The following is a 10,165-nucleotide window of genomic DNA, read 5'->3' on the forward strand; positions in this document are numbered from 1 at the left end:
TAGCAGCCAAGTATTTGATTAGCGATACGGGAAATAAACATGGCCAATGGGCGTGAGTTTTGGCTGAGGACGGTCATATACTAAGAAGAATGTCTTCACAAATTTTTAGGGAAATCAAGAATATATAAATAACACTCCCTTCACAAAGTGTTGCTCTGAACAGAATAGGAAAATGAACATTGTTGAACTATTTTTGAACTAGGCAAGGTAGGTTTTTGACATATTTGATGAAGATATGATCCAAACAATTTATGAGAATTTTTTGGGAATTTTTGGAATAACAGAAATATGAATTTTTGGAATAACAGAAATATAGGTTGCTTCACAACCTAGGGCAAAAATTGACACATGGCCATGACACATAGGCAAAACTGATGAGATGGCGCCTAGTCATCGCAACCCACCACAATTTACAAGGCTATGACCATCTATATTGGTCGTTAACAACTAGAAATAAGGCAGCGGACCAACGCTGTTTGCTTTATGACCATTTCGTGTAAGGAAATTACGACCTTTCTGACCAAAAAATGGTCGCAATGGTTTAGGGTTTGGAGCCCCCCGAACAGCTTTTGACCAATTGGTCTCAAATGGTCATAGATCTATGGCCAATTCTTCCAGGGTCACTAACAGAAGGTCACTAGTTGACATATTTCTTGTAGTGACCCTCCACGGCGCAAAAGGGCACGCAAACGGTGGAAGCGTACTTTGCTCACATGCGATCACTCGCAGATGAGCTTGCAGCCACGGGAAAGCTGATCGGTGATGATGAACTGTCCTCCTACATCACCGTCGGCCTCGACATGGAGTATCAGCCTCTCATCTCCGCCAACGACGCCCGCACCGAGCCCATCAGCCTCGACGACCTCTTCGCTCAGATGAGCAGCTTTGATTAGCTCCTTGCTCTCTACAACGGGACGGGCTCTGGTGGAGGCTTCAAGTCTTCTGCTAACGCGGCCTTCCGCGTCCGCGGAGGTGGCGGCTCTTGCTACTGCGAGCAACCGCGCAACAAGGGCAAGCCATCGGGTGGAGGCAATAGCAGCGGTGGCAACTCCTCCAACAGTGGCGGCGGCGGGTGGCCCTTCTACAACAACAACAGGGGGCGCCGCAACTCTTCTGTCAAGCCTCGCGAGGGCGCAGATGTCACGCACTGCCAAATCTGTGGCAAGCCAGGCCACACAGCAAGGGATTGCTGGTACCGGTTTGAAGAAGATAAAGAATCTTCCCAAGATGAGAAAGTTGCAGCAGCGGCAGAAGGCTCCTACGGCGTCGATACCAACTGGTATGTGGACAGCGGCGCGACAAACCACATTACAGGCGACCTGGAGAAGGTGACCGTACGTGAAAAGTACCGTGGATAGGACCAAGTTCACACTACCAATGGAGAAGGTATGAGAATTAGCCATATTGGTCACTCAGTATTTAAAACTCCCCATAGAAAAATCCATCTTAGAAGAATTTTGCATATTCCTAGTGCCTCGAAAAATCTCCTTTCCGTTCATCGCATTGCCCTTGATAACCATGTCTTTCTTGAATTTCACCCGTTCTTCTTTTTGATCAAGGATCAGGCCACAAAGAAAATCCTATATCAAAGTAGATGCGTTCGAGGGCTTTACCCGTTGATTCCAGAGCTTAGGAGATTGAATAAACAAGCCTATGGTGTCACCAAAGTTTCGTCAACACGGTGGCATGATAGATTAGGGCATGCATCTTTTTTTCTTTGATCAATCAAGTGCTTAGGAAAAATAAGCTCCCTTTTGTTGGTGAGCGTAGTTGTGAAACAATTTGTGATTCATGTCAACGTGCTAAGAGTCATCAATTACCCTATCCTGTGTCTACAAGTGTTTCTACCAAACCTCTCCAGCTTATATTTTCTGATGTTTGGGGGCCTGTCCCTACTTTTGTTGGAAGACACTCCTATTACGTTAGTTTTATCGATGACTACAGCAAATACACATGGATCTATCTTCTTAAGAAACAATCTGATGTATTTCAAGTGTTTCACAATTTTCAAGCACTCGTAGAAAGAAAATTTAATTGCAAAATTCTAGCTCTCGAATCTAATTGGGGAGGAGAATACAGAAATCTAAACTCATTCTTCCAACAAATTGGCATATCTCACCATGTGTCTTGTCCTCATGCTCATCAGCAGAATGGATCTGCCGAGCGTAAGCATAGGCACATCGTTGAAGTAGGTCTTGCCTTGCTTGCTGCTGCATCCATGCCACTAAAGTTCTCGGATGAAGCGTTTCTCACCGCAGTTCATCTTATTAACATATTGCCTAGTCGTGTCATCAATAATGAAACACTACTAGGGAAAACCTTATACACAGAACTTTAGTTGTAGCGCGTGTCAAAAAAACACGTTGGTGCTAAGTAGCAGTAGCGCGCCGCTGTAAACGGCGCTACAGATACAGTTGTAGCAGTAGCATGCCTGAAGATAAAAGCGCTACTACTAAAATTCCCACGGCTTAGCCGATAGGCTACACATAGTAGTAGCGATCTACGTAGAACCACGCTACCGCTACTTGCTTTTAGCAGCGCGTGTACGATGCAATGCGCTACTGCTAAAGGAAATAAAATTAAATGGAAAGCAAATAGAAAAGTAAATGAAAATGAAAGAAATAGAAAAAGGTGAAAGGAAAAAAATAAAATGTGAAGAAAAATAAATGAAAAGGGGGAAAAAGAGAAAGGAATAGCAGTAGCGCGTATCGAGGAAAACGCTGTAGCTAGCTTAGCAGTAGCGTATTTCCTGGAACGCGCTACTGCTACTTCTGACTTAATCGCGCGGTCGTTCTTCCCCACGACCACTTCCCCCAAATCAAACTCCTCCCGCTGTCGCCGCCGCCGTCGCCCGTCGGCCGCCGCGCGCTCTCCCGTCGCTCTCCGCACACCCTCGACGCCGTCCCCGACCCTGGATTGGACGCCGCCCCCGACCCCGACCTCGACGCCGCCCTCTGCCGCGCGCCCGAGCCCCGACCCCGACCTCGACGCCGCCTGCCCCTCTCTCGCCGCAGGCACCCGAGGTGAGCACGCCTGCTCCTCCCCCTCCCCTACCTCTGCCTAGATAGGGTTCTTCAAATTTTAGTCGCATCAAATTAGTTAGGGTTCCTCTATGGGTGGAAATGAATCGGATACGGATGCGGTTGGGATGTTTTCTTAGATGATGTTTTCTTAGATGATGAATAAACACTAGTGTAATGCATAATAAAACGAGTAAAATTTGACCACTTATTTCACTTTTAAGTTGGATAATTGGAATATCCGCTGCCACTTTCCACCCCTAGGTTCATCAAATTAGATGGTAATTAGGGCAGTAGTTCCTAGGTACTAATTAGTTAGTAAGAACTAGGTACTAATTAGGTACTAGTTTATTTTTATTCATAGTAAGTTTATTTTTAGTAGGAACTGGTTGAATTAATAGAACTAGTTAGTAAGAACTTGTTGTTATTTTTTTAGTTAAAGCAATTTTTCCCGCATCGACGTTGACGATGCCTATCCCGCATCCTCGTCGTTGAGTCGGTGGAGGACACCTGCGTCACCAGATGGGCCATGTCCGGCACTGGGCTCCGCCGGGGTGGTACTGGGAGGCGCTACCTACTGGGGGCGCAGGTTGGTGAGGAGCCAGCCCGTCGTTGACCCGAACCTTCTTTGGTGGCGGTCGCGTGGGCCAGTGATGGTCCAGAGGCTCGAGGACCCCGCGGAGGTGGTGCGTCACCATGTCAGTGAGGAGGACGCGCACGTCCGTCGCCACTTGTTTGCGTTGGAGCACAGGTTCTCCAATACCTGGCAAGTTCTCCAGGGATCTCACTGGAGCTATGATCCTGTGATGGTTCCTTCTCTGTGGGTGTCCACCACCCGCGCCGATACCCGTCGTGCGCTAGGGTTTTAGTTGTATTAGTGATGTTATATGTATGATACTATTCGGGATGTATTATTGATAATATTCGACGATGTACGGACGCATGAGATGATTTACTTTTGCTTATTGAATGCATGATAATTTGAATGCATGCTAATATGAGTCCTATAAGATATTTTGAAATGTATATCTTGTGTTGCTCAAATAGGATATGTGCTTGCCCAAGTGGCCGGTCATGTTTGCAGGTTACACGTCCGAGTGTCCTATGTTTTGCCGGAGTGTTGATTCATTTCCGTTCCGGCAAATTTCAGGCGCTCGATATGTCCTATTTTAGCAAAGGTCATGCCGGATTTTTCCGTGAATTTTGGCATGACTTGTGCCAGAATACGTAGGAAATATCAAGTGCCCCGGATTTGTGTGTTGAGTATCCTGGTAGTTGTCTTCGATCGATTTTCAATTAATGTTTCAACTATGAACATAGGAAATGTCTAACGACGAAAAGGATTTCGATATTTGCAAATACTGCGAAGACGAGCGCGGCCTGTGCGACGGAATCTTCCTAGATGATGATAGGCGCTTCAGCATCAAGCTGGACGTGAACTTCGAAGTGGATACAGTAAGTCACAACGACAAGTCTTTTTTCTAATTAAGCATGACATCTGCTTCATTTGCTTCAACTTATAATTTAATTTTTTTACTATTCTAGTAGCGTATCCCCTGCCATGCAAGAGTTTTTGTATTGGATAAGATAGGTTTCAGTCGTACTATGGAGGTAAAGAAAGTTTACTTGAAGACCGAGCGTGGTTGTATTTTCCATGCAAAATTATACAAAGCAGACGACTACACCTATTTTGGATGCAAAACTTGGCGAGCACTATGCAAGACTTATGCATTTGAGCCTAATATGGTGATCACCTTTGATATTCGTCCGGAAGATGATATTGAAGGTAATATCGACATCTGGGTCGATGTGCAGACGCCTCCAGTTATACCATTATGTGAGTTTCTCAACCATATTTATGTCTTTGATATTGTTTATTCAAAAATAGTTGACAACTAATTTCTATTGTCAGCTTATTTTCGTTCAAGCAAACATGTCCAGCGCTTGGTAGACATGACCTACTACTGTCCCGGGGCTGAACTAAACTGCGAGGAGATAAGTCATTATGTTTCATGGCTTGAGGACTTCATACTGTCAAGACAAATTTTCTTCCTGCACTTAGAAATGTTAGTACTGAAAACGTGCGACCAATAGTGTTCGTACTGAACTACGGTCACATCTATTTAGGAAAGATGGTAAGATTTTTACTATTTGTCCTCAGTGCATCTTTTGCATACATTATTTTTTAAGCTAAACTTCATTGCTAAGTATGTTACTATACGATATTCTTCAACAGGGACTCCCGATGAATGTTGTGCCTCATGGGATCGAGACTAAAGGTACCATGAGTATTGTTAGCTTACGGCCAAGATATCTTACAATGCACTTTAGTGCATTCAGGATTTCTAATAGCGAGGAATGCTTAATAGTGAAAGACTGGACCAAAACTGTGAAGGAGGAGTGCAGAGAAGTACTAGGGGGCAGCAATCAGAAGGGCAGCCCACGATTAGGAGACAGGTTCATCTACATGCTCCAACTTGATGAAGGAGGAGTGCTACACATGTTTTATGTTATTTTACCTGAGAGAGAGCAGCAGGAGTGATTAGCTAGCTAGAAATGAGTTTGAAGATGATGATGTGCTACACTATGACTATGATGATTAAATAGCTAGTGTTGGTGGTAATGACTATGATGATTATTATTAGCTAGTGTTGGTGGTGATTAGATAGCTACCGCATCTAGTGTTGGTGGTGATTAGCTAGCTAGAATGAGTTTGAAGATGATGATGTGTATTGTTGGTGGTAATGACTATGATGATGATTAAATAGCTTGTTGGTGGTAATGACTATGATGATGATTAAATAGCTTGTGTTGGTGGATTACATTCAAGCGGAGGCAACATGTGGTGCATATCGTAAATACTACTAGTCCAGACTAGATCAAGTTTGGATTAGTAGTATACTTTTGACATGCACCACATGTTCCCTCCACTTAAACCTAATCCACCTTCTTCATTTGACACACTGTTATGGACATATTGATATAACAGCCTCATAATTGGTATTGTACCAAAATTTGTATAACGGTGTATAAATACACTAAAAATTAAAAAAATGAGAAAAAGAATACTAGTAGCGGTGGAGAGGAAACACGCTACTACTAGCTATATTAGCAGTAGCGCTGGTGTGAACAAACGCCGGTGCTATATGTCTTACCAGCAGCGCGTGTAGCACGCGCTACTGCTAAGGAATAGCTGTAGCGCCTTATCAGTAGCGCGCCCTCCCGCGCTACTGATAAGCAAAATACCCGCACTACTGCTAGTGTTTTCCCTAGTAGTGAAACTCCGGTAGAATGCTTGCTTCACACCAAACCCGACTATACTTCCTTACGAGTGTTTGGGTGTGCTTGTTGGCCCAATCTTCACCCGTACAATAATCGCAAGCTCATGTTTAGATCCAAACAATGTGTTTTTCTGGGTTACAATCCACAACACAAAGGTGTAAAATACCCGGATGTGTCCACCGTCCGTGACATTGTGTTTGATGAAACTGTTTCTCCCTTTGCACATCTCCATCCAAATGCCGACGCTCTTCTTCAAAAAGAGATCCTTCTTTTACCATCTCATCTCACCGGTGTTGACCATGGGGACGAGTTAAATACTGATGATCAATTATTGACTAATACTCTTACTAATGGTGAACATGAGTGTTGTGATGAAACAGAAAAAAAACGGTGCAGCAAATGCTGAAGAAATTGATCAGAATCAATATTTCATGTACCCTGGAAAAAGTAGCAGTAGTACAGAGGCGAATCAGCCTCGGGATCACAGTGTGGCAGCCTCGGGATCCCCTCTCTGCAGGTCTGTCCTGCAATCTCCTACGGGATTTGCGCCGGGTGCGGCGTATCAGTCCACACCGGGACCTGTGCCGCGTCATGACGCCAACGGCGGCTCGGTGGGTCGTCCTGCTCCGCACCAATCCTCTACCGCCACATGGCCCTCTGCTGGCCAGCCCGCGCCTGGACGATTTGGCAATGACCCGTGCTGCTACGTGCGGCGCGCACCATGGCACGACACGGAGCCCTGTTGCTGATCGGCCGGGGCCGTAACATCATCTGCTCATCATGAGCATGCGGCGGATATGGGGGCTGGTGCGGGATCCTCTGCATCGGTTCCTTTTCGCCCAACGCCTGCTGCAGCCACAGAAAGTCCACCTACGCCGCCCCAGCCTGATGCTACCTCTTGAGCTTGCGTTGGTTTTCCCTTGAAGAGGAAAGGGTGATGCAGCAAAGTAGCGTAAGTATTTCCCTCAGTTATGAGAACCAAGGTATCAATCCAGTAGGAGACGACGCACAAGTCACCGAATACCTGCACAAACAATCAAGAACTTGCAACCAACGAGATAAAGGGGTTGTCAATCCCTTCACGGTCATTCGCAAAAGTGAAATCTAATAGAGATAGTAAAGTAAATATTTTTGGTATTTTTGTTGTATAGATTGGAAAGTAAAGATTGCAAAATAGTAAACGAGATTCAATAAGCAATATAATGGAAGAGACCCGGGGGCCATAGGTTTCACTAGTGGCTTCTCTCGAGATAGCATGTATTACGGTGGGTGAACAAATTACTGCCGAGCAATTGATAGAAAAGCGCATAATTATGATGACATCTAAGGCAATGATCATGAACATAGGCATCACGTCTGTGTCAAGTAGACCGAAACGATTCTGCATCTACTACTATTACTTCACACATCGACCGCTATCCAGCATGCATCTAGAGTATTAAGTTCATAAGAACAGTGTAACGCATTAAGCAAGATGACATGATGTTGAGGGATAAACTCAAGCAATATGATATAAACCCCATCTTTTTATCCTCGATGGCAACAATACAATACGTGCCTTGCTGCCCCTACTGTCACTTGGAAAGGACACCGCAAGATTGAATCCAAAGCTAAGCACTTCTACCATGGCAAGAAAGATCAATCTATTAGGACAAACTAAACCGATAATTCAAAGAGACTTGCAAAGATATCAAATCATGCATATAAGAATTCAGAGAAGAACCAAATAATATTCATAGATAATCTTGTTCATAAATCCACAATTCATCGGATCTCGGCGAACACATCAAATAGATCTCCAAGAACATCAAGGAGAACTTTGTATTGAGAATCAAAGAGAGAGAAGAAGCCATCTAGCTAATAACTATGGACCCAGAGGTTTGTGGTAAACTACACACGCTTCATCTGAGAGGCAATGGTGTTGATGTACAAGCCCTCCATGATCAATTCCCCCTCTGGCACATCGCCGGAAAAGGCCCCAAGATGGGATCTCACGGGTACAGAAGGTTGCGGCGGTGGAAAAGTGGTTTCGTGGCTCCCCTTGATGTGTTTTAGGGTATAAGAGTGTATATAGGCGAAAGAACTAGGTCGGTCGAGCTATGAGGGGCCCACGAGGGTGGGGGCGCGCCTACCCCCCCCCCCCCTTTGCGAGCCCTCCTGCCTCATGGACGCCTCGTTGCGTCTTGACTTCAACTCCAAGTCTTCTGGTTTGCTTTCGGTCCAAGAAAGATCATCGCGAAAGTTTCATTCCATTTGGACTCCGTTTGGTATTCCTTTTCTGAAAAACTCTAAAATAGGCAAAAAAACAGAAACTGGCACTGGCCCCTCGGTTAATAGGTTAGTCCCAAAAATAATATAAAAGAGCATATTAAAGCCCATTAAACATCCAAAACAGATAATATAGTAGCATGGATCAAAAATTATAGATACGTTGGAGACGTATCACCTGACAGGTCGCCTTCGGGATCCACGGCTGTTCCTGCTACGGGATCTCTTGAGCAGCCTTCGGGACCTTCTGTGCCAACTTCTTCACCATTACGAACAAGGCTTCAAAGGGGAGTAACTCAACCCAAAAATTATAAAAGCATAATAAAATTTGGTCTTGCTTGTACCACAGATGAACCAACTACTATTGCAGATGCCTTGAGCGATACACGGTGGAAGAAGGCTATGCAAGAGGAGTACATGGCGCTTCAGAACAATAAAACCTGGCACCTAGTTCCTACATGTCAAGGTAAAAACGTGATTCATTGCAAGTGGGTCTATAGAATTAAGAGAAAATCTGATGGAACCATAGATCGCTATAAAGCTAGACTCGTTGCAAAAGGTTTGAAGCAACGGTATGGCATAGACTATGAGGACACCTTCAGTCCTGTTGTGAAGGCTGCTACTATTCGCCTTGTTTTGTCTATTGATGTGTCTAGGGGATGGAGTTTACGGCAACAAGATGTAGAGAATGCGTTCCTTCATGGCGTTCTGGAAGAGGAAGTGTTCATGCGACAACCTCCTGGGTTTGAGGACAAAAACAACCCTTTTCATGTGTGTAAACTTGATAAGGCTTTGTATGGACTGAAGCAAGCTCCTAGGGCATGGTATTCCAGATTGAGCTCAAAACTTCAAACACTTGGGTTTACTCCTTCTAAGTTTGACACCTCAATGTTTATTTACAATAAGTCAAATACCTCTATATTTGTCCTTATATATGTTGATGATATTATCGTCACAAGTTCATTAAATCAGGCTGTTATAGGACTGCTAAAGGATTTGAACTCTGAGTTTGCTCTTAAGGATCTAGGGACTTGCATTATTTCCTTGGGATTGAAGTTAAGAAGAATGGAGATAGTCTTCACTTTTCTCAAGAGAAATATGCAACTGATCTTGTAGCCAGAGCAAGATTGCAGGGTTGTAAGCCAGCTCCAACACCTTTATCTAGTACAGAAAAATTATCCTTGTCAGAAGTAGAACTCTTGAATCAAGAGGACAACACCAGGTAAAGAAGTATGGTTGGTGCGCCATAGTACTTAACTCTGACTAGACCTGATATTTTATTTGCTGTCAACAAGTATGCCAATTTCTTCATGCACCTACTACAGTACGTTTAACAGCTGCAAAACGCATACTTAAATATGTTAAAGATACCTTGAGCATCGGATTAACATTCAGCAAGTCATCATCAACTCTTGTCAGTGCATTCTCTGATTCTGACTGGGCAGGTTGTCTGGATGATAGGCGCTCAATAGGTGGTTTTGCAGTCTTCTTTGGTCGTAATTTAATCCCTTGGTGTGCAAAGAAACAAGCTACTGTATCCAGGTCTAGTACAGAAGCAGAATATAAAGCATTAGCTAATGCCACAGCAGAAATCA

At 44.3% G+C, this 10,165-nt stretch overlaps 1 pseudogene; it reads left to right on the forward strand.

The window, feature by feature from the left end:
• The first annotated feature begins 752 nt into the window (after positions 1-752).
• Positions 753-891, forward strand: LOC123081192 (uncharacterized; annotated as a pseudogene).
• The last annotated feature ends 9,274 nt before the right edge of the window (positions 892-10,165 follow it).

Source organism: Triticum aestivum, chromosome 3D (assembly GCF_018294505.1).
Source record: "Triticum aestivum cultivar Chinese Spring chromosome 3D, IWGSC CS RefSeq v2.1, whole genome shotgun sequence".
NCBI lineage: Eukaryota > Viridiplantae > Streptophyta > Magnoliopsida > Poales > Poaceae > Triticum > Triticum aestivum.